The sequence below is a fragment of the Balaenoptera acutorostrata genome, chromosome 12 (genome assembly GCF_949987535.1).
Source record: "Balaenoptera acutorostrata chromosome 12, mBalAcu1.1, whole genome shotgun sequence".
Taxonomy (NCBI): domain Eukaryota; kingdom Metazoa; phylum Chordata; class Mammalia; order Artiodactyla; family Balaenopteridae; genus Balaenoptera; species Balaenoptera acutorostrata.
Window position 1 is genome coordinate 52,680,894 of NC_080075.1, and position 21,990 is coordinate 52,702,883.

A 21,990-nucleotide genomic window follows, 5' to 3' on the forward strand; every position below is an offset into this window, starting at 1 on the left:
ACCCGTGTCCCCTGCGTTGACAGGCGGATTCTTAACCACTGCGTCACCAGGGCAGTCCCATGTATTTTACATATAAGCTTTGGTATATACATCTCATATAAAAATTCCCAGTGCACTCAAACTATGGTAGAGACTTATAATATGTGTCTACATCTACTTTTCTTCTTCCAGACACGTGGGAAGATTCTCCCTTCTTGAAATTGGATAGTGTTGTTCTGGCCAGTGGGTTATGCAGAAGTAACATGAGCAACATATGTCACTTTTAGATCAGAGCATTTAATTCTGACATAAGATCCTCACAACTGGCAAAATCCATCTGAACTCCCAGGATGAGGAGGGCATGGAGCTGAACTCCCTACTTAGGTGTGATTGACAGATACTGTGAATGAGAAATTAACCTTTGTTGCTTAAATCACTAAAAATGTTGGCGTTGATGTATTCCGCAGCATAACCTAGCCAATTCTGAATGCCTTCATTTAAATTTTTTTGAAAGAGTAGGTGGAATAAATTCAGTCTGCTTCAACCCGGTGTCTGATTCTCAGCAGTTCCTCTCTATTTTCCTTAAGGTCCTTGACTTCTATGTTCAGCCTGCTCATGATGGGTTTGTATTGTTTCCGGGCCCCTATCCGGCTTGGTAGCCATTTTTCTGAAATGTTTCTTGAGAATTATCTTGTCAAAGAATTTGGACCAAGCCCCGGGAAGCCCAGTGGTAAAGCAGAGGATCTAGATACACAGACCTCTGTGTGTTGCCCATCGATGGCGCACTGTTCCATGTTTCTGTATCAGAGGGTCTGATCTCCCCTTCTGCCTGCTTTTAGGAAGTACTAGGTACCCTCTACCCCAAAATATAAAACCTTGCTTTGTTAGCATACTGCTAGGAGGAAGTTAGCCAAGATACAAATCCATCTTGTCTAAATGGGCCAACGATATGTAGGCTGGAGAATGGTAAACTTTAAACTTTTAATGTTTTTTCTTCCTGCTTCTTCAAGGTGTACTTCCTTTCCCTCTCCCTAAAGTTCTAGCTGCTCCTGCTTGTTAGATACTATCTTCATTATTAGAGTATACTTTGTTGCCATAGCAAATTTGTTTTTACTCTCACATTTTATTGCACTTACAGCTGCTACAGGCACAAGAGAAGGAGGCAGGCAGATTGTGATTTTATTTTCTCTCAAGTAGCCAGGCTTCCTCCTGATCTGAGAAACTTTTAACTCCCCCGAAAAGGGTGCAGTCTTACAGCCAGGAATAGCAAAGGGGGTGCGTTGCATGGGAAGACAGGCTGTGGTTCTCTAGCCTGGGACTAGAACAGGGCACAGTGCTTTCCCGGCCCAGGTAGGATTACATCGTTCTTGTAGTCACTCTTTCCTTTCACGCTTCAGCATTTATACTAAACGAAAACAAAAAAAGTAAGTAGGCCCTCTATCAGTGATAAAGATCAAAGAGGAAGCAGAAGTTGGAAAGTTTTACCAAAATGCCTTTCTAAGGTCCCTTAGGACAGGGTCTCAAGGTGACCCTGAACCCCCAAATTATAATAATGATGATAGTAATATCTTACATGTGCATAGTACCTTTGATCTTTCAGTGCATTTTTACATGTACTGCCTACTTTTTCTTTTTTTGTTGGTAAATAGTAGCCCTTAATGAGGACTTCTCCATGAACTATATTTTATACTGATGTCTTAATTCATCCATTTTGTCACTTTTTCAACAAATACTTTCATATCTCCTACTGAGTTACTATTTGTACTGAAGAGACAGCATCTTAAACTATCTAATCCTGCCACTATTTTACTTTATGCGCATCAATCTTATCCCAGCAGACAGGACTTGCTATTTGAGAATGCGTTCTTAGACAGCTTCTGTGGCTCACATGGGGACCACTCCAGTGTGAGGCACTCTGTAAACTTCACAGGCTGATGGAGATTCAGGGTTTCCTCCAGTACTATGACTATGGATTTGACACTTAGAACTTTAATTATCTGTCTGTCACAGGCCAATGACTTTTGCTATTTGTATATTAAAAAGTGCAATTAAGGTTTCCGTCTCGGCATGATATTAAACATCATCAAACTTTATAAATACTTCTTAAATATTTTTGCAGGAGGAAAAATCTGTGACTTTCAACTGTAATTTTTAAATGTTCAATATGTATAGACAAGCTGCTGTATTTTATATAAATGAATGTATTCATAGAACAAACTTTAAATTTCAGAAAACAACACAGATTGTAGGAGTTTAAATTCCTGTTCATCTTCCAGTAGCAATGAGTAATGTGTCCATTTTAGGAACAGTGGCAAACGACTGAGGAGGAGTGCACTTCTACACTTGCTGGAGATTGCTATTTTGTGGAGAAGCATTTGTGGTCTGGTGACTCAAGACAGGGAGGTAGGTAGCTACCCATTCTATATTCTAAATTCTGCTTTCACTGCTCCATCTGTGCTGGGCTCATGCTGAGACCCTGTCTAGGTAACACTACCCTCTACTGGGTGGAACCAGAACTCCTCAATCCTTTAATCCAGGGCAACGTGTTGTAGAATTTAAACTCTAAGACAGACGTTAGGGATGGTTTTAACAGATGAGGAAACTGACATCCAGAAGGCATAATGGTCAAGGCTGTGACTCTTGACAGTTTATATCAGAGACCAGTCAGAGAACTGTGCTTTCTTGACTCTTGGATGGCTAATTTTCCCCAAAATTTCAGAGTAGGATGGAGGCTCTGAACAGCACACACACCAAAAAATATAAATGTATTACTTGCAGCTATAGGAGTATCTGTTAAGTAACCAAATGTCTATTGCTGCATGAAGTACCTGTGCTATTTAAATCTAGGTCAGGTGAAAAATTCAAGATTTATCATAGACCTTTGCATTATTTGTAAAACCACTCGAATACACTGCTTTTTTTTTTTTCTTTTTTAAATGTTTCACCATTTGCTGCTTCAGTAAGAATGTGTCTTCAGATGGAACTTTGTCCTAAGGGCCTATGGGACTTTGTTTGTTAATGGGCACATTTTCAGAGCAGGGTTTCTCCAATCGGAGGACCTTAATTGGTATCCTTACTACTTCTCCTACATTTTCATACAGCATTATGTGTTCAGCTCGACCTGCATAAAATGGACCAGATGGAGGAGGCAGCCATCCATGTGGGAAAGGAGGGGTTTGATAGGCCAAAATACCATGTGATGTCAATTACAGTGACACCTCACCTCTTAGTAATTCAAATGTCGATCAATCTCACCTCCTTAGCACACAGTTAAGAACCTAGAAGTAGGCAATAAAGACAGCAGAAACTGGTGTTGCCTAGACCTTAATCCCATTAAGAGTGGCCCCCATGCCCTCACTTAGTGTCTATAGTCTCTTTTTTTAAAAAAATTAATTAATTTGGCTGTGTTGGGTCTTTGTTGCTGTGTGTGGGTTTTCTCTAGTTGCGGTGAGCAGGGGCTACTCTTTGTTAGGGTGTACAGGCTTCTCATTGCAGTGGCTTCTCTTGTTGCGGAGCATGGGCTCTAGGCACACGGGCTTCAGTAGTTGTGGCATACGGGCTCAGTAGTTGTGGCTTGTGGGCTTAGTTGCTCCGTGGCATGTGGGATCTTCCCGGACTAGGGCTTGAACCCATGTCCCCTGCATTGGCAGGCGGAATCTTAACCACTGCACCACCGGGGAAGTCCTATATTCTCTTATTTCATGTAAATCCTTTAAAATAGGTCCAAAGTACATGAAGACAGCAGATTATGGGGTAGGGGCAGGAGTGGTAGTGGAACAAACTGTTACAGGCACACATACACATAGGAGTAGAAAGTAATAGCTGGTGGCATGATAGAAAGCAGGAGACAAAAGGAATAGATTCAACTAAAAGTATTGTGATCTCAAGATCACTAACAACCCTTTGCAAAGGGACCAAAATTCACACTCACCTCAGGAGAGTCCAAGAGTTAATTTTATAATAGTGACCTAGAATGGTTAAAAAAAAAAAAAAAAAGGTTAAATAGTGTTCTATTTAATCCCATTTAGAGTAAAAAAAACCAGTTCCACAGTCTCCATTTATTTAGATTTCTATTCAAAAATAGTTAGAATGAATAGGAACTTCACTAATTTGTCATAAGCTCTTCAGAAAATTCAACTATCTAGAAGAAACCATAAGATTAAGAGAACTTGATGAATTTTATTGGCTCTTTGGAATTCCTGTATTAAAATATAAAGTTGTTTTATTCAAGTCATTTAACAAAAGTATACCGAATGCCTCGTCTACTCTGTGCCAGGCAATGTTCTAGTCACTAAAGATGGTACATGTCTCAAACAGACTTAAATTCTGGTCCTCACTGAGGACAAATGGAGGAAGGCATTCAATAAGCAAAATAAATACATAAATATATACAGAATATGAGATGTAAACAACTATTTGAGGAAATACAAAATAGAAAATGGGGACACCAAGCATCAGTGAGTTTGAGGAGAAGTTGCAAGTTTAAATAAGATAGTGAGGAGAGGTTTCCCTGAGAAGTGGTCAGGGGACGAAAACCAAAGAGGGTGAGGAAGCAAGCCACGTACGTGTGCACGGGAAGACTCTGGTTACCTTACACATTGACCCTGATTAACCGTAATTCCTCCATAATCGCAACTGTAAACTCCATGCTCTGACCACTCTCTCTCTTATTTTCAGTTCTTTCCTTCTGCTCCCTGACTCCAGCAGTCCTTGGATCTGACATTGATCCTACCCCCATTTCACTGGCTCTCAGCCTTCTCAAGTCCTTACTTCCCTTTAAATCCCATGGTCAACCATTATTACCACTCCCTAGCACTTCCCTTAATTCTCTTGGCCCCTCCTGCTTTGCTGTACTCATTTAGTAAAACCTCAGCCGTGGGGAAATCCAAATTGTCTTCTACTCTGTGCCTATAACTTATCACTTTAAATTAAAGACTGCAAAGCTCAACCAGGCTCTTAATGCTGCCCAGAAATCATACCGCAGAATTCTAGTCCATTTCCTCCTCCACAATCCCAGATGTATATTCCACTCCCTTTCCTGTTTCATTTTAACTCCAGCTCACTCTCAGTTTTATGACCTTGCTTCCTATTTCACAAAGAAAAAAGAACCCATTAGGAGACAACGTTCACAGGTTCCCACCACCATACCCACCCAGCTTGCAGCACCAGAGCTGCCTTCTGCCCTGTTATGGTAGATGCAGCGTCTGTGCTGCTAAGGCCACCTCCTTTGGGCACCCCATCTAATCCTTTTTTGTCTGTCCAAGGACATTCCAGCAACCTTGTCCTGCATCATCAACACAATTCAGTTCCTCTCTACTGAATCCTTCTCATTAGCTTGCTTACAAACAAGCCTGCTCTGGAGTCTATGTCTCTTTCCAGCTACCAATTCATTTGTTTGCTTTATTACAGCAAAATTTCTCAAAAGAGTTGCCTATACTTAGTATATCTGATTCCTCTTCCACCCATTCTTTTTTTGAAATGACTCCAGTCAGGTTTTCCAACTTTCTAGCCTCCCAAAACTACTTTCTCAAGCTCCCTAACAATCTCTAGTACTTTGCTATATCTAGTGATTACTTTTCATCAAGGTTGACCCACCTGTACCATTTGATTTAGTTTTCATCATCTATTAATGCTTCTTTTTATTGCCTGTCACCTATTAGGTCCTAAAGGGATTTTGATGGGAATGCACTGGAGTCTGGAACCCTGAACCTGTGGGGGCATTATAATAAAAATAAGATTTGTATAGCACTTCACATTATCAAAACAAACAAGCTATAGAGCATCTATTTGAATATTTACAATAATCCCAGGAGAAAGGCATTTTTCAGATGAGAACTATTAATAAGGAAGATGTGACAAAGACAGGATTACATACGTTTATATAGCTTCTCAGAGGCAGAAGCAAGCCTGTATTGGACAGTGGATACTGGATGGTGGGAGCTGAGTAGAGGTGGGTAGTTCCACATGCTGAAGAGGGAATCTTGCCAAAGAAAGGAAAGAACATCAAAATAAATAAATAAATAAAGGATGGAAGAGGCTAATTTTGTCCTATTTGTCATTTTATGCCCAAACTATTTTAATGTATGAGACATGCTACTAGAAAAGTTTAAAGTAATAAGGAAGAATCCTTGAAGTTGGTTTTAGGAATAAAATTAAAAGCCATTGGGCTCTACCCTTATGCCTAATGAGAAATCGGCAACAATGCTTTAAATTTCAATTTTTGCTCTTCTTGCAAAAAGAGTATTGATTTAAAAAAAAAAAAAGTGTGAGGACTCTTATGGGTTGAATGTTTGTGCTCCCTCCAAATTCACATTTGAAAGCCTAATCCCCCATGGGATCTTATTAGAAGGTGGCCCTGTGGGAGGTGATAAGGTCATAAGGGTGGAGACCTCCTATATGGGATGAGTGTCCCCAGAGAGCATTCTCACCCTTTCCACTATGTGAGGATGCAAAGCGAAAACAGCTGTCTGTGACCCAGAAGAGGGCTCTTACTGGAACCCAACCATGCTGCCACTCTGATCTTGGACTTCAAGCCTTCAGAACTGTGAGAAACAAACAAATTTCTTTGTGTATAAGCCACCCAATCCATGGCACTTTGTTACAGCAGCCTGAAATGACCAAGACAAGAACATTGCAATTTAGTGCCTTAGTCCAGACTATGATAAAAAAAAAAAATATGACAGAATGAATGGCTTAAACAACAGAAATTTATTTCTCATAGTTCTGGAGGCTGGGGATTCCAAGATAAAGGCCCTGGCATATTCAGTGTCTCTTGAGAGCCTGCTTCCTGGTTCATAGACAGACAGCTGTCTTCTAACTGGCTGGGTCCTCATGTGGTCCAAGGGGAAGGGAACTCTCTGTGATCTCTTTTATAAGGGCACTAATCACATTTATGAGGGGTCCACCCTCATGACCTCACAAAGACCTCCACCTCCAAACACCATCACATTAGGGATTAAGTTTCAACATATGAATCTTGGGAGAACACATTCAGTCTACAGCAGTGCTCAATATTTTTCACCCTGAATCTCTAATATTGCAAGAGAACCTGGAACTCTCTAGAGTTCTTCTCAGAGACTGACCTGAGAAGGTTGCCACCACCAGTCTTTCTAGAGTTGGTCTTAGGACACAAGCAAATCTAGGCAATATGTAAGAGACTAAAAAAAAAAAAAAAAAGTTTGCATGTCATCCATCTCCAGCCCTGTCCATCTGTCTCGCACACATGCACATGTGCACACACACACACACACATATTGATACAGAAGCAACCCACTGCTATTGTATGGAAACAGTTACAGTTCAAGCTGGTAAAACATTCCGCTGAGCACCTTCTACACAGATTAAACCTTTGTCTTTCTTTGCTCTGAAGCTGATAGAGGAGAACACTTAGATGAACTAAATAATAAAGTGATCCCATTCCTGTCATTTACTTCCACATATATAAGGATAAAAAGGCCATCCTCACATGAAATTGTAATGCTGACTACCTTTCTCTGCTCACTTTAAATCCAATCACTTAGAGCAATCCGTCAGCATTCAAATACACAGAAGATTGCAGTTTCATAAATTGAGACAACACAATTCAGTGCCTTGACACTGCATTTGCTATCAGTTATGGTAGTCACAATCTCAAGTATTAGAGGAGGACTGGCATATTAACCTAAATACTGCTGAAGGGACTGCGCTGCTTTCACAAAGTTATTTTTTTTTAATTTTTTAACTTTTTATTTTGTGCATTGTACTTCATTAAGCCTAGACAGAGAATCAGTGATGTGGGTGCTGTACACAGTAGCCTCTGCATCTTGCCCACTATTTTATTTTTTTAACATCTTTATTGGAGTATAATTGCTTTACAATGGTGTGTTTGTTAGTTTCTGCTGTATAACAAAGTGAATCAGCTATACATATATCCCCATATTCCCTCCCTCTTACATCTCCCTCCCACCCTCCCTATCCCACCCCTCTAGGTGGTCACAAAGCACCGAGCTGATCTCCCTGTGCTATGCAGCTGCTTCCCACTAGCTATCAGTTTTACATTTGGTAGTGTATATATGTCCATGCCACTCTCTCACTTTGTCCCAGCTTACTCTTCCCCTCCCCGTGTCCTCAAGTCCATTCTCTAGTAGGTCTGCGTCTTTATTCCTGTCTTGCCCCTAGGTTCTTCACGACCTTTTTTTTTTTTTTTTAGATTCCATATATATATGTGTTTGTTAGCATACAGTATTTGTTCTTCTCTTTCTGACTTACTTCACTCTGTATGACAGACTCTAGGTCCATCCACCTCACTACAAATAACTCAATTTTGTTTCTTTTTATGGCTGAGTAATATTCCATTGTATATATGTGCCACATCTTCTTTATCCATTCATCTGTCGATGGACACTTAGGTTGCTTCCATGCCCTGGCTGTTGTAAATAGAGCTGCAATGAACATTGTGGTACATGACTCTTTTTGAATTATGGTTTTCTCAGGGTATATGCCCAGTAGTGGGATTGCTGGGTCATATGGTAGTTCTATTTTTAGTTTTTTAAGGAACCTCCATACTGTTCTCTATAGTTTGCCCACTATTTAATTAATTAATTAATTTTTTTTTTTTTTTTTTTGGCTGTGTTGGGTCTTCGTTTCTGTGCAAGGGCTTTCTCTAGTTGCGGCGAGCGGGGGCCACTCTTCATCGCGGTGAGCAGGCCTCTCTTGTTGCGGAGCACAAGCTCCAGACGCGCAGGCTCAGTAGTTGTGGCTCACGGGCCCAGTTGCTCCGCGGCATGTGGGATCTTCCCAGACCAGGGCTCAAACCCGTGTGCCCTGCAGTGGCAGGCAGATTCTCAACCACTGTGCCACCAGGGAAGCCCAGCCCACTATTTTAAATCCTACTTTATCAATCCCTTATATGATCTTGATATATTTTAGGTCTGTTTTTGTTTTGTGTTCAAAGACTTATTTAAATAGAGTTGTACCACCTATCATATGTAGCGGTGTAATTGAGAGAGAAAACTCATGGGTGTCTTAAGCAAGTTATTTCTCTAAGCCTAAGTCTCTTCATATATAAAATGATAACAATACTCACCTCAATGGATTATTATGAGAACTAGACAGAATAATATGAGCCATTGAACATTATTCTCTCTTTCCCTCACCTGGGTTACCCCAGAATTGTCCATGTAAGAATCAAGAATGTGTTTTAGTTATAAATGAATTTTTCCTTATGTTACCCCCCCTCCTTTTTTTTTTTTTTAACAGAGATCATTTTAGTGGAAAAGGAACTAATAAAAGAAGACAAATCACCTACAGTCCCATCACTCATTATATACCCTTATTCATTCACTCAACAAATATTTATTAAGCATCTATTATGTGCAAGGCATGGTTCTAGATTTCGAAACTAGAGCACTAAATGAAATAGACAAAAATTCTTGCCCTCAGTAACAGCTTTCATTTTTTTCTCCTTTACATTTCTCTTCTGTATACACACATATGATATGTGGTTGCAATAACCGTAGTCATAGTTTTTATTTTGCTTTCGTTTATGATTAGATTCTTTTAAGTTTCCATGTTGCTAAACTCTATAATTTTAATGTCAAAATAATATTCCTTGGAGTTGATACACAATAATTTAATTGCCCAGTCCCCTAATGTTGGAAATTTAGCCCCAGCACCCATCCCCAGGTGCAATGAGCATCCATGTATATTACCTTTTTCTCCTGATTTCCTTTATATAACTACATCATGGTGAGATTACTGTGTCACAGTGCAAGAGCACTATTAGTCAGATCATTTAGGTAAAAGTAAGAAAAATATCCAACTCATTATTCTCTGGTGGATTCTCTCAACATATTTTGAAGACAGTATACAATTTAGTACTGAGAGGTGTGAAACATACATGGAATGGTACATACAGGAATTCAAACTACATTCAGTTAAGAGAGGAAGAAATAGAGAGACAGATTTTAGCTATACAGCTCTTAAAAACAAAAAAGGTGAGATTTCCAAAGAGGGAGGTGTGTGGCCCAGTGCGGCAAAAGGTAATCAGAACGGGCAGAGTGGGTTGAGGTTATGCAAAGGTCACAATTGTGGAGCAGATAAATTTGAACATGATCTAATAAATGGTGGAGAATCATTGTCATTACTTCAGCAAGAGAACAGCACAAAGAAAGGAGTGTTATATAATCTGTAAAAGCAATATTGTCTTGCTCTAGGGAAGCTGAGGAACCTAGATACATTTCATTTTACTGAGCTTTTACATTTGCTGTTAAACCCAAATCCTTCCTCTCACTGTGTTTCAGAGCATGAGGAATGTAAAAAAGCCTAAAGCAGGATCAAGCCCAGTGTGCTGATGGAGAATATCCTAAATGGGACACGCTTGGTCAGCACAGCAGGCTTGACCCTCCTATGAGGAAGACGCAGAATCAATAATCCCCAGAAAGGGAGTGGCAGCTCTGTATGATGGAAAAGTTCTTCCAGCTCCTGGACTATCCAAACACAGTCCCTCCATGCCAGGTAATTAGGCTTCTACTCAATAATGAGGCAGCATTTATAATCTGCTGACATTTCAGCCTGAAGGCCAGAGAGTACAGATGAGGGAATTTTGCTTTTTGTGTGTCTTTTCCTTGTCTTCGAATCAAAGGTTATTGAAATGGACAAACGGGGCAGTCAGCTGAAGAGTATGCCCAGTTCCCTTTGGAGGACTTGGGTGTGGTAGTGATTAGATACCATTCAGGCCATTTGTTTCCAATTAATTAGAGGGGAAGAACAGACTCTAGGTTGAAAATGTTTTGAGGACAGGACTTCTTCACTTTATACTTGTTTTCCTCCTACCTAACTGTAGAACAGTGCCTGGATTGGTGCCTGCCACATAGTACCTGCTCAACAAGGTTTGACTAGTAAATGAATGAACCATATATACTAGTTGCTCATTAATATTTGGTAATTGCCTATTTGCTCAGTTTACAAGTTTTCTGTACCCGTATCTTTGTGACTAAAACTTAGTAAGGGAGAAAACTGATTTTTCACTCCATTACGGTGAGAGGAGCTTGAGAGAAGAGCAAAGGAAAGAAGAAAGCACAGACTTCACCATAGGGAAATGTGCCAGATGGGCCTTAGTTATTGAAAGGCCTCCTGTCAGTTGTAAGAACATTTTTCAAAGCTACAAACTATCATAAAGAGATAAGTGAAGATGTAATTGTTCTGTCCAGTGTTCCATTATCAAAGGCTAGTGTAGTAACTAGCACATAGGACCCATTCGTGCATATTTGATGAATAAATGATTGAATGAAGGGAATATGGTTCTTCCTCCAGGAATTTCATAGTGAGGGTAGGAGACAGAACCCCACAAGAGAATTGTGGAACCTTAGAAATCTTCTATAGCCTATGACTCCATTAGTGGTCAATTCTCATGAATGTTCAATCAGCCATGAACCCATCTACGGAGCCATTTTCCAGAACAGATGCTTCAATGTCCATAAGGACACCTTGAGAAACTCTGCGGTTAATTTCGAACTCTGTATCTACCTCTATGCAGGTACTGGCAGAGTGGGAGAGATTTGAAAACAAAAAACAAATAGAAGATCAGTATTACTCTCTAGTTGGAGAAAAAATACATATACTATGAAATAATGAGAGAATAAGAACATAAATGCAAAAATTCCCCAATTGAAACCTTTTGTTCTTAGATGACTGCCCTGAAACACATGATCAGAGCTTGGAAATAAGCATCAAATTGGTGGGATATAAAGCTAGTTATAGTCTTAGAAGCTCTCGTTTTGCAAAATTATCTTGCAAGTATAGCTCACTACTGATGATATCCTAGGTACCCAAACCAGATGGTGTAAGATTTGCTACCTTAAATGCGCAGCCCACATGCCCACTGAATTGTGTAAGGGGCTAACCGGGAATGTTAGATAACAACCCAAGCAGCATAAACAACCTTGAAGTCATAGAAAACTGTACCAAAATATATATCTTTCTAAAGATTTTAAATGTTTAAAGCCTCTTAAGAAATAAAACACATGCAAAATAAATATAAGAAATGTTAAATTGGCACTGGATTAACATACTATAATGCAGCAGTAGCAAACGAATCCCTTGGTACCTGAATAATTAAGAGCCGGGGGAGGATTTATAATGTAGGGCAACTAATACACAGAGCTGTAAGTGCTGGTCTAGCACTAAGAATTCAGCACAACTGTATTGATGTCTTCCTGTGGAGGCTTATGTATTTTTCTGCTTTATTTTAGGACAGGAGAGTACATAGAGAGGTGAATCAGAGATCTATATTTATAGTTCTATTTCTATTTGATACCACAGTTTGCATTAAACAATATCAAACATTAAAAAAGGTAATTTGCATTTCTCATTCTTAATGTTCAACAATTTAAAAAAAACGTTTGCAAGATATCACTCCAGGTTCATGGTATCTTCCCTCACCAATTAGTTACTGCATTCATTCATTCATTTAACAGACATTTGTTGAGTTCCTACTAAGTGCAAACTGCTGTGCTAGGCTTTGAACATGTGAAATGACTGAGAGATACCCCATCCTGGTTGAAGTTCACAGTCTTTGGAAAGTCGTTTAGTTATGAGTAGTGACGCAGGAAAATATTAGTATGTTTAAGTAAGGGCAAATCCTTTGGTGTGGTTGGTGTGGATACAGCACAAAGGAAATGTAGAAAATTAAACTGGAAAAGTAATTAGACATTCTCCTGTTAATAGAAGATCAATGGATAAATAAATTTGAGTTTTGCAGTGGGGTGTGTGAGAAATGATCAGGTTACAGTTTGAAATGATGACCTTGAAAACTATAGAGAGGACAGCTTAGAAGAGAAAGGCACTGAAGACAGAGAGAACATTAGGGAAAAATTTGAAATCTTCCAAGGATACTGAGTGTTTTGGATTAAGCCTGCAAAAGTGGGAACAGAGAAAAGAAAAGTATTCAAGAGGCATTTCTGAGGCAGAATTGACAGTCTTAGCAATTTACTGTGTAATTAGTAAATCAGATGTGTATGAATTATGACTAAAGATATGAGTTGATGAGATTATAAATAAAAACAAAGTGAGGGGAAAAAAAAGCCAAGGCTGAACTTAGAGAAAGCTCCAATATTTAAGAGACCAAGAAGAGAAAAAGGAGCCACGGAAGGATCTAGGCTAGAACCATGATTGATTCTGTGCTTTATTACAGGTAAACACAATTTTCTTTCCATCATATTTACATCTTTCTTAATACTTATACATGAATGCTGGCTTGCTATCAGATCTTTCTTTTTCTGTTGTGCCGTATGTATATCTTCTGGAAATCAACTTCTAATTTAATACCAGTTTTTCTTGATATGTGCCATCCAGGCTTGATCTGGGATTTGGGAAATCTTAGTTCAAGATATGTGACCCTGGACATTTTCCTGAATATCTCTGCAGCTTAGTTCCCTAGCTGTAAAATTCATGATTGGTCTAAATGACTTTTACTATCCATTTTTATCTCTGGGATCTTAGCCATCCAGTGGTATACTGATTAGCAACCATCACTAGGTTTGTCCCAATCTGTGTGGAGACAGATTAATGGGGAATTGTCCACTGGGAAATGAAAAGCAACTCCAAGACTCTTACAACTCTGGAGGACTATGGTGTGGACCTTAGAAATATTGATTCTTAGACTATTTCTGGGGAACAGTCTGTGGCTTTCGCTGTGGTGGTCATTTCTTCTCACATGATCCTGACAGTAGACATAAATTGCTTTGCATGTCTGCTATTTTCCTATTTTTATGACTTTGGGGGGAAACAACTGACTAATTTAGGCTTCCTGCATATTCTTAAAGATTTGTGATAAAGCTCAGAGCTGCAACACTCCCCCAATTTCTTAATCATGACTTGTTATTTAAAAAGAGCTTGCATTTTGCGGAGATATTACACAATGCTGATATTCCTTGAAAGGGAAAGAATTTGGTCCACCTATGTCTGACAGACTGGTTTGTCAAAGAACACAGAGGATGTCCTTTGCCTACCTTCCCAGTCCACCGAGGTCATCTCTAAATGCCCCTTCAAGCTGATGACACACCAGAAAAAAGCAGATTTTAAAAAATTCCTACAAGGGCTGTTGTAGTAAAGAGGGCTTTTAATGATGTTTTGACATTTCGGGGATGAATGCTTTGGTAGAACAAACTGAGAAAATGCTCAGGAAAGGATATGGGAAGCTTTAGCTACTTGTATGTGAACTGCCAGTAACTTTTTTCTGTTAATACAATTACATATAATATAAGGAAAATAACAGATTTAATACATTTTAAAATATAACACATTTTTTACTGTACGGTCATCTCCAATTTTTGAGGTCCTAAACTGAATATATAAACCTGGACCTAGGGAGTATCTGTTCCATTAGCAATGGACTAAATAAATGGACACTGACATTTTAAAATATATATATTAGAACTGGATCACCAAGTGAAAAGGAGATTTTTTTTCCCCTGGAGATTTTTAAAAGTAGAATGAATACTCATCTTTCCAGAATTATTTGGGTATCCTCTTACCTGAAGGCTAGCAGAACTATTTGACCTTCAGCAATTTATTCTAAGTTTATCATCGCTTATTTACTCTATTGTTATTTCATTTAACAGTAGGCTTTAAATGTCCCTTAAACACATTTCTTAGATGTAAAGGTTTTTGTTTGAGGCCTTGGAGTAGAGAGTGAGATGTAGAGTCTTCTGCAGTATGAAAGAGGGCCGTGTTGCTGAAGCATGAAAGCACAGTGGTGTCATTAGGGAGAGCTAATGCCCTAGGAGTTTGCTCTCCTTGTGCCTAAACTGATAAATGGTAATCATCATCGGCTAATCTCCAGTGTAATGGAAACCTATTTGTAGTGATTACACCCTGGAAGAACTTAGTGTTTGCTGGGGGGGAGGGGGAGGGGGAGGGAGTTTGCATGCTTGCATCATGAGTACTCACCCATATATGTGCATACACACACACATACCCCTTAAACCCTAAATAATAATAATCAGGGGCTTCCCTGGTGGCGCAGTGGTTGGGAGTCTGCCTGCCAATGCAGGGGACGCGGGTTCGAGCCCTGGTCTGGGAGGATCCCACATGCCGCGGAGCAACTCGGCCCGTGAGCCACAGTTGCTGAGCCTGCGCGCGTCTGGAGCCTGTGCTCCGCAGCGGGAGAGGCCACGATAGTGAGAGGCCTGCGCACCGCGATGAAGAGTGGCCCCTGCTTGCCACAACTAGAGAAAGCCCTCACACAGAAACGAAGACCCAACAAAGCCATACATACATACATACATACATACATAAATTAAAAAAGAATGTAAGCAGACAAGAATAGCATTAAAAAAAAAAAAAAGACTTTAAAAAAAAATAATAATAATAATCAGTTGCAGGGTCCAATTGCTTATAGCTGAATTTAGTAGAGAATTCTGGTGATGCAGTGGCTTCCTATCTGAGAATGCCTTATCTTTTCCTCTCAGACAGCACTTCTCCAGCCAATTCTAGATGTAGCCCTTGGCAGATAGTACCCATTGCAAGCTGATGTTTTCTGGCTCAGGCTCCTGCTCTCCAGGTGCTGTGTTCCATGCTGGGCTGCCAGAGTACCAGGAGGTGTGGCTTAAACTACATGCACTGTTGACCAAAGTGGCACTCCCTGGCATCCAAATCTCCCCATCTCTTGCTGCAACATCTGAGAGAAAGCCATGACTTAATATCTCCAAACAGTTTCAGTCATGGTGGACAGTGCTTGACATGAGCTAGCTGCCTTGAGAGAGGTGATTATCTTGGCTGGAATTAAGTAGGTACAGATGTTAACACCTGCTGCACAGTTAATGGCTGTCTTCGTGACTGTTGTTTACTCTCTTCATTTGGTGCTTGAGTCAACAGAAACAAGGTCTTTGGCCTTAATTTGCCTTCCATAATAGGCAAGCAAAATACAAGCCCAACAGAATGAACACACGACCCCCTTGGCTTGCCCATTTAGAGAAGAGATGTACATGAAAATTTGGAGCTAACCTTATAAAAATTCATATTTCGAAAACCAGAATGCAGTTTAAATTTTCAAAGGTGAAGCATTACTAACATTTTAAAGTTTGGTATTCTGAAATAGAATAGCCATGGCCTTTCATTTCTCATCGTTGCTGCTGCCATTGCTTGGTTTTTACTTGTGATTAAATTGATATGAAAGCTTCTAATAACAAGTATTTTGCTGTGGAATGCCATGTAGTCTCCATAAATATTGGCTGAACAAATGCAATCGAGTTTTTGCTCACCAATTTATTGAACATTACCGCAAAACCCAAGTCTTCTTGGTTTGCAATTTTTTAGAGCCTAGCTCAGGATTCCCATCTTCTGAGAATTCTTCCTCTTTAACATTGCTTACTGTACATTCCCATAGTACTTTCTTATTTCCTCAATTTCCTTTATTGCTGCTTAACCTGTGGTCCATAGACCATCAGCATCAACATCAGCTGGGATGATTAGAAATGCAAACTCTTGGTACCATCCCCAACCTATTGCATCTGAATCTATATATTTTTTAAAAACCCCAGACATTTATATCTGCATCACCTTTTTGAAATAATGATATTACACATTTCCATTGCACAGTGCAATTAACTGTATATATGTCTGGCTTCTCCAGGGAATGAAAAACTCCTTGAAATCAGGTCTTTGTTCATTTGGACCTACCAGTCTGCTTGCCTGCTCTCACTTCTCTACCCTTGCAACTCCTTGCCCTGGGCAGTGGACCGGATCTTGCCCAAATTCATCAAATCTCCCTGCACTACCTTTATTCCTCACAGTTTAAAAGTCCAGGTTTTTGTCTTATTTCTAAAATCAAGTCTCCACTTCCTTTCTCAGTTTGGTAACTGGATATTTGCATTCTACTCCTGGACCTAATTCTCTCCTGAAAATGTGCCTAGTGTTCTGGTCCTCCTGGAAAGGGGGCACTGCTTTATGCTTTGATTACAAACTGCTGGAGGGCAGGAGCCGGTCTCATTCCATTCTCTTTTCCCAGTGTGAAAATATAGCACATAACAGTACCAAAAGATCCTTGGTCAATGATTTTTCACAAGCTATACCTTCAATTAGATGCAGCTGCTTTAGAAACAGTGTTACCTATTTTAGGCCTCTGGCATTCAAGAAGTAATTGTTCCAATGCATGAAATTTGTCCTATCAACTTGAAAGAATGAATACCTCTCCCAAGCAAGTCTAATTTAGCCAGGTATGTGTAACTCGCCCAACAGATTTAGCTCCTTATGTTGCTATTGAATTTAGACTCATTATGGCAGAACTGGAAATTCCCAGTCCTGCACAAGCTCTTTGGTGGCATGCTTTCTCATTATTTTGGAAAGGACTTTTCTTTGCCACCCTTCCCGGCCCTATCTTCACTCTGTTTACAAATGGAAATTGTAAAAAGACTAAGGGTAGAAGAAGCATTACCAACTTTTGCTTGTTAGCAGTAACATATTTACACTTTTAAGGATTTCTATCTGCTTATTTTAAAGCACATGCTGGCAATCTACTCTGGATTGAGTGGCCCTGTGCAAAAAATGGCCTTCTCTGTTTCAATACAAGTGATCTGCTTATGCCTCTAGCTTGGACCATTGGAGGAAGAGGGGTGAAAGTGAGAGTAGATGTATATGTATACCTACAGAAAGAATGAGTGTAAGAGGAGCTGGAGGGAGAGATCAAGCACGATTATGAGAGCATTCAAGTACACAGGTAGGTGAGAAATGCACAAGCCATTGTGGAAACACTGGTGTGAATCCTGGCTCTGTTACCTACTAGCTGTGGAAACCAGGGTATTTTTTTTTTTAATCCCCTGAATTAAAAACAATTTTACCTAACATATTGGAACGTCAAGTTTCCCATCCATAAAATGGAAATCACATTCCTAATGCTATTCATAGTTACCATATACCTGTGCAGACTGTGCTCTGTACAAGGAACCTGCTAAGGGGTGACCGTGGCCCTGCACTCACCAGGACACATAGCCAGGGACAAGACTTTCTCCGCCCTGAGGAAAAGACACTTTTTCCTCATGATCACAAAGGTACCATATAGGCTAGCTCATACGGTGGCCTTACTCATGTGATTTCTTATGAGGGTTAAAAAAGATGGAATGTAGAATTATGAAAGAATGCTTGGCATTCACTAAATATTTTGCCAGTTTTCTGGCCCTTGTTTTGCGTTTCTCTGAATAAAAATTCTACTCTCCGTATCTGACTTTCTCACCCAAGAACCAACGCTGTCTACTATTCATGGGCTCACATCTTCCCAGCTCTGCCCCCAGGGAGTTAATCTCTCCCCTCAGTTTCAATGTGAAAAACCTCTGGAAAGGCATCTGACAGACCTGTCCAGAGTTACTGGTCCAGAATGGTGGCATGGTCTTATTATTGGTCCTCACTGTAACCATGTGAGCAGCAGGGAGGGGTACAGAATTCAAAGGAGGGCACTTGTCTTTTTTCCCCCAGAAGATGAGTGGTATGAGAAGGAGATAAAAATCAGTATTTTCACCACAATTCTTATAAATATTGAGCACTTGCTGTATGCTGAGACTCCTGATAATGCCAATGAAATACAGAGACCAAAGAGGTAAAATTTGTTTGAAAAGACAGAATACACATGACTTGAGAACCACTACATCCAGATGATTCAGCCAATACAAAATGAGCGTTGCTCTTGATGGAGATCATTTCTCCTGTCTGGGTCCCAGTTTTCTTATCTGAAAAATGAGGGTACTGACAAGGGGCTAGCGTTGACTGGTCAGGGAGGACAAGTATGCATCTTCTAAGGTGGAGAAAAGACCTTAATTCTCCACTCCTCTGATACTCATGTTGACTTGTTTCAGTGCCTGGGTGTTTGCCCCCCACTGTTTAACTGTTTTGTTGAATTCATATTGCGTAAAATGAAAAATGCTGACTTATATACTGTTGTAAGTATATGTCAGAAACAGAAGTTACCTGAAAACATTTGAGGTAACTACTAATTGCATTCATTTGCTAATTAGTACTTTCTTTGTCACTAACTATAACACCAGATTGGATTTTCCGCTGGGAAATAGAAATAAAACAAAACAAAACAAAACAAAAATCAAGAAAGTAGAATGCTAGTTGCCATGAGGCTATCAGGAACAAAGATACGTGAATAGTGTGGATATCATGCTCATATTTGAAGGAGGGGAGGCCAGTGAGGAAACAAACAAACCTATGTCCAAAATCAGTTACTGCCTTTTTAGTTTAACAGTGCTGATTTGGCTACAGCTCCACATGGAACTAATAGCTCCTTAGAAATCAACTGGTATCTGAATGAAGGTGGTAGAGTGAGCCAAGGAATGGGCTGAGTAAGGAATGTGATTACTTTGGAGGTTCTAATCATGAGGACAGAGGAAAACCAAGTTTTTTAACCAATGGGCTAAATATGGTTGTGCTAAAACGGAAAGCACATGTTTAAAAGTTATCAGACACAGTAAGGTATTGTTCAAAGCTCTATAGGATTTGCCTTGGAATTTAGTGTCACAAGCTGACATAGTTCCATGAAGTGTACTACAGTAATCACACCAGTTAGAGGTTGGTAAATTCAGATGGGGTAAATTTGCTCGTTATCCTTCCATTGTCATGTAATCAGTAAGGAGAGGTGAAACATACAAACAATATATCTGGCTTTTTGCTTTTGTAGGAAGGAGTGTCACCTACAACAGATGTTCAGAGACCTTGCTTCTGTTATTTATCACAATGTGGTTTCTGCTTGTTGTTTAGTATTTCAATCATCTAATTTCTTTTATTCCATTTATTTTATTCTCTTCTCCAATTATAGTTACAGAACAGGGCACTGAGTTTGCTGATTTTTTTCATTTCTTGTCGTGACTGCTAAGTAGACCATCAAACAGTTTGGTGCACTGGTGATACAGAGTTGGGATAGGGGGTGTTCTGCACTCTTGTGGTCTCACGTTCCAGAGGGTCAGACACAGAATCACTATAAGACTGTGAAGTCTGCCCTGTAAGAAGGTATTACAGAGAATATTTGAAGGTTATTGGAAAAGGAAGAGAGAGAGAGAGGCAGGGAAGGAGGAGAGAGAGGCAGGGAAGGATGAAAGAAGAAAGCACCAGGATTGAAGAATAAGAACCTGATAATGGGAATTAAGGCCACGAGGGAGGAACCCCTGTGGGATCTATGAGGAACATGCCTCTCCAGAGCAGACATATCTGCAGTGACACGACATGATGCACAACTTAGATATCACAGATCTTGGGTACCACAGGGTCCAGTCTATCACTCTGAGGACCTAAACAAGCTTTAGCAACAAACTCTGTTCCTTAATAACTGAGATGTCTTTGCTTCTGAGTGTAGCTGGCATGATACATCAAAGGGCATAATTCACTTCAATAACTTGTCAGAACAGCTTCCTTACCAGGGGATTGCTTGAGATTCTTTTCTCAGACACTCGAATTAGCCTGCTTTTATTCAGGAACTGGCCTAGTACATGAGGCTTATTCTGGGGAAGGGTGTTCTGAAGCTGCCAAACTGAGCTCCTGTAGTCTTAGCTCCGTCACCAGAAAGACAGACCATGTTGAGCACAGTTCCCGTGCTGGCCTTGCTGTTCATCACTCCTTGCCCATGTGGGTGCCCTTAACAATAGGCCTTCCTGCCCCACCAAAGGCAGAACACACATAATGCTGAGCAACTGAAAATATATTATTTCTATTCATTGAACCAATTATATAGTATTAAAAGGTAAATAACAACAATAAGTAAATGTAGACTTGAAATTATATTCTTAAGCTTTACATTCATAGGTGATTTCTATTTCTCTTTCCAGCCATATTTGCCTACTTCCTTGCACAAACCTCTAACTTCAGCCAAACTGGCATATCTATTTTTGTTTTTTCCCATCCCATACTTTGTGCCTGTCACACTACTCACTTAGACTCATTTCTCCACTTCCTCTACTGCCAATGTACGTTCTGACAGTCCTTCTAGACTCAGCTAAAAATCTCACCTTCCCCCCAAGAGTGTATTTGAACCTTCTTTTTGGTTTTAAGAACATCTTGTTTATGTAGTTTGTCAAGTTAGACATGGGTTGCCTTCTTCTTTTCCTCCCATTGTTATGCTAAAGTATTGTTTTACTTTTTTGCTATAATATACATTTTCACTAGTTTCTATTTTTTCTCTGATACCTTTAAAGTTTTTTGAGGGTGTATATCTTCTTTCAACTTTATATATATTCCAGTAATGCCAAGCTGGGTCAAAACATCAATAAATATTGTTAACAGGTATGTTTATATTTTTATTATTTGAATTTTATCTGATGTCTTATACTTTGATAGAGTAGTTCTGGTCAAGCAAAACGGAACTGATGATCATCAATTATTGCCATGGTTTCTACAATGTCTGACTAAAATACATTACTTTAATAATTCCAGGGAAGACAATATTTTTCCAAAATAATTCTTTTACATTACATGCAATATGTATTGTCTAAATCATATTTGCGTATTATATGCACTACACAGTTCCAATTCCAGGTAAGATAGAATTAACCCAAGATGAAGTGAACAGTTTCACTCCATTGAACTCAGCTATAAAGCCTGAACAAAATTCATGACCCAGGTCTCTGAGAACTCTGAAAAGTAAACAGCAACAGGTGGATCAGAGAAAGATACCAGAATTTGAAGCACCATTGAATCAGCAGTGATTTTCCCTTTTTATTTTTTCCATGCCCTCAGTCTGAAATCAATGCAGTCTAAACCGAGAGGTGAGCATTGTAGTGCAGAGAGTGATAGAACCAGGAGAAGCTTGGATGAAGGGGCGTGAAAGGAAACTCCTAAAGCTCAGAGAGAGTAGAGGAAATCCCTCAACCTTCTCCCTTTTCCCTCTGTTCTTTCACTTGCCACTCACCAGTAAGTGCCATGGTGCAGATGTCAGTGGCAGTGACGGTGGCTGGCGATGAATTCTGCAAGAGCCGAAACTCAAAGGGTAGGAAACATTTATCTCCTTTTAGTGAAGCTGCGGCTCCAAGAGGTTGGAGCCAAACCCAA

General features: G+C 39.8%; 1 long non-coding RNA gene across 1 annotated transcript in view; it reads right to left on the reverse strand.

Annotated features, from left to right (window-relative positions):
* The window catches only part of LOC102997362 (uncharacterized), a 246,814-nt gene that overhangs the window by 11,400 nt on the left and 213,424 nt on the right, over positions 1–21,990 (reverse strand). The window contains exon 3 of the long non-coding RNA XR_451728.2: positions 3,911–3,947. This is a non-coding gene — a long non-coding RNA (uncharacterized LOC102997362). The remainder of the gene's footprint in view (positions 1–3,910; positions 3,948–21,990) is intronic.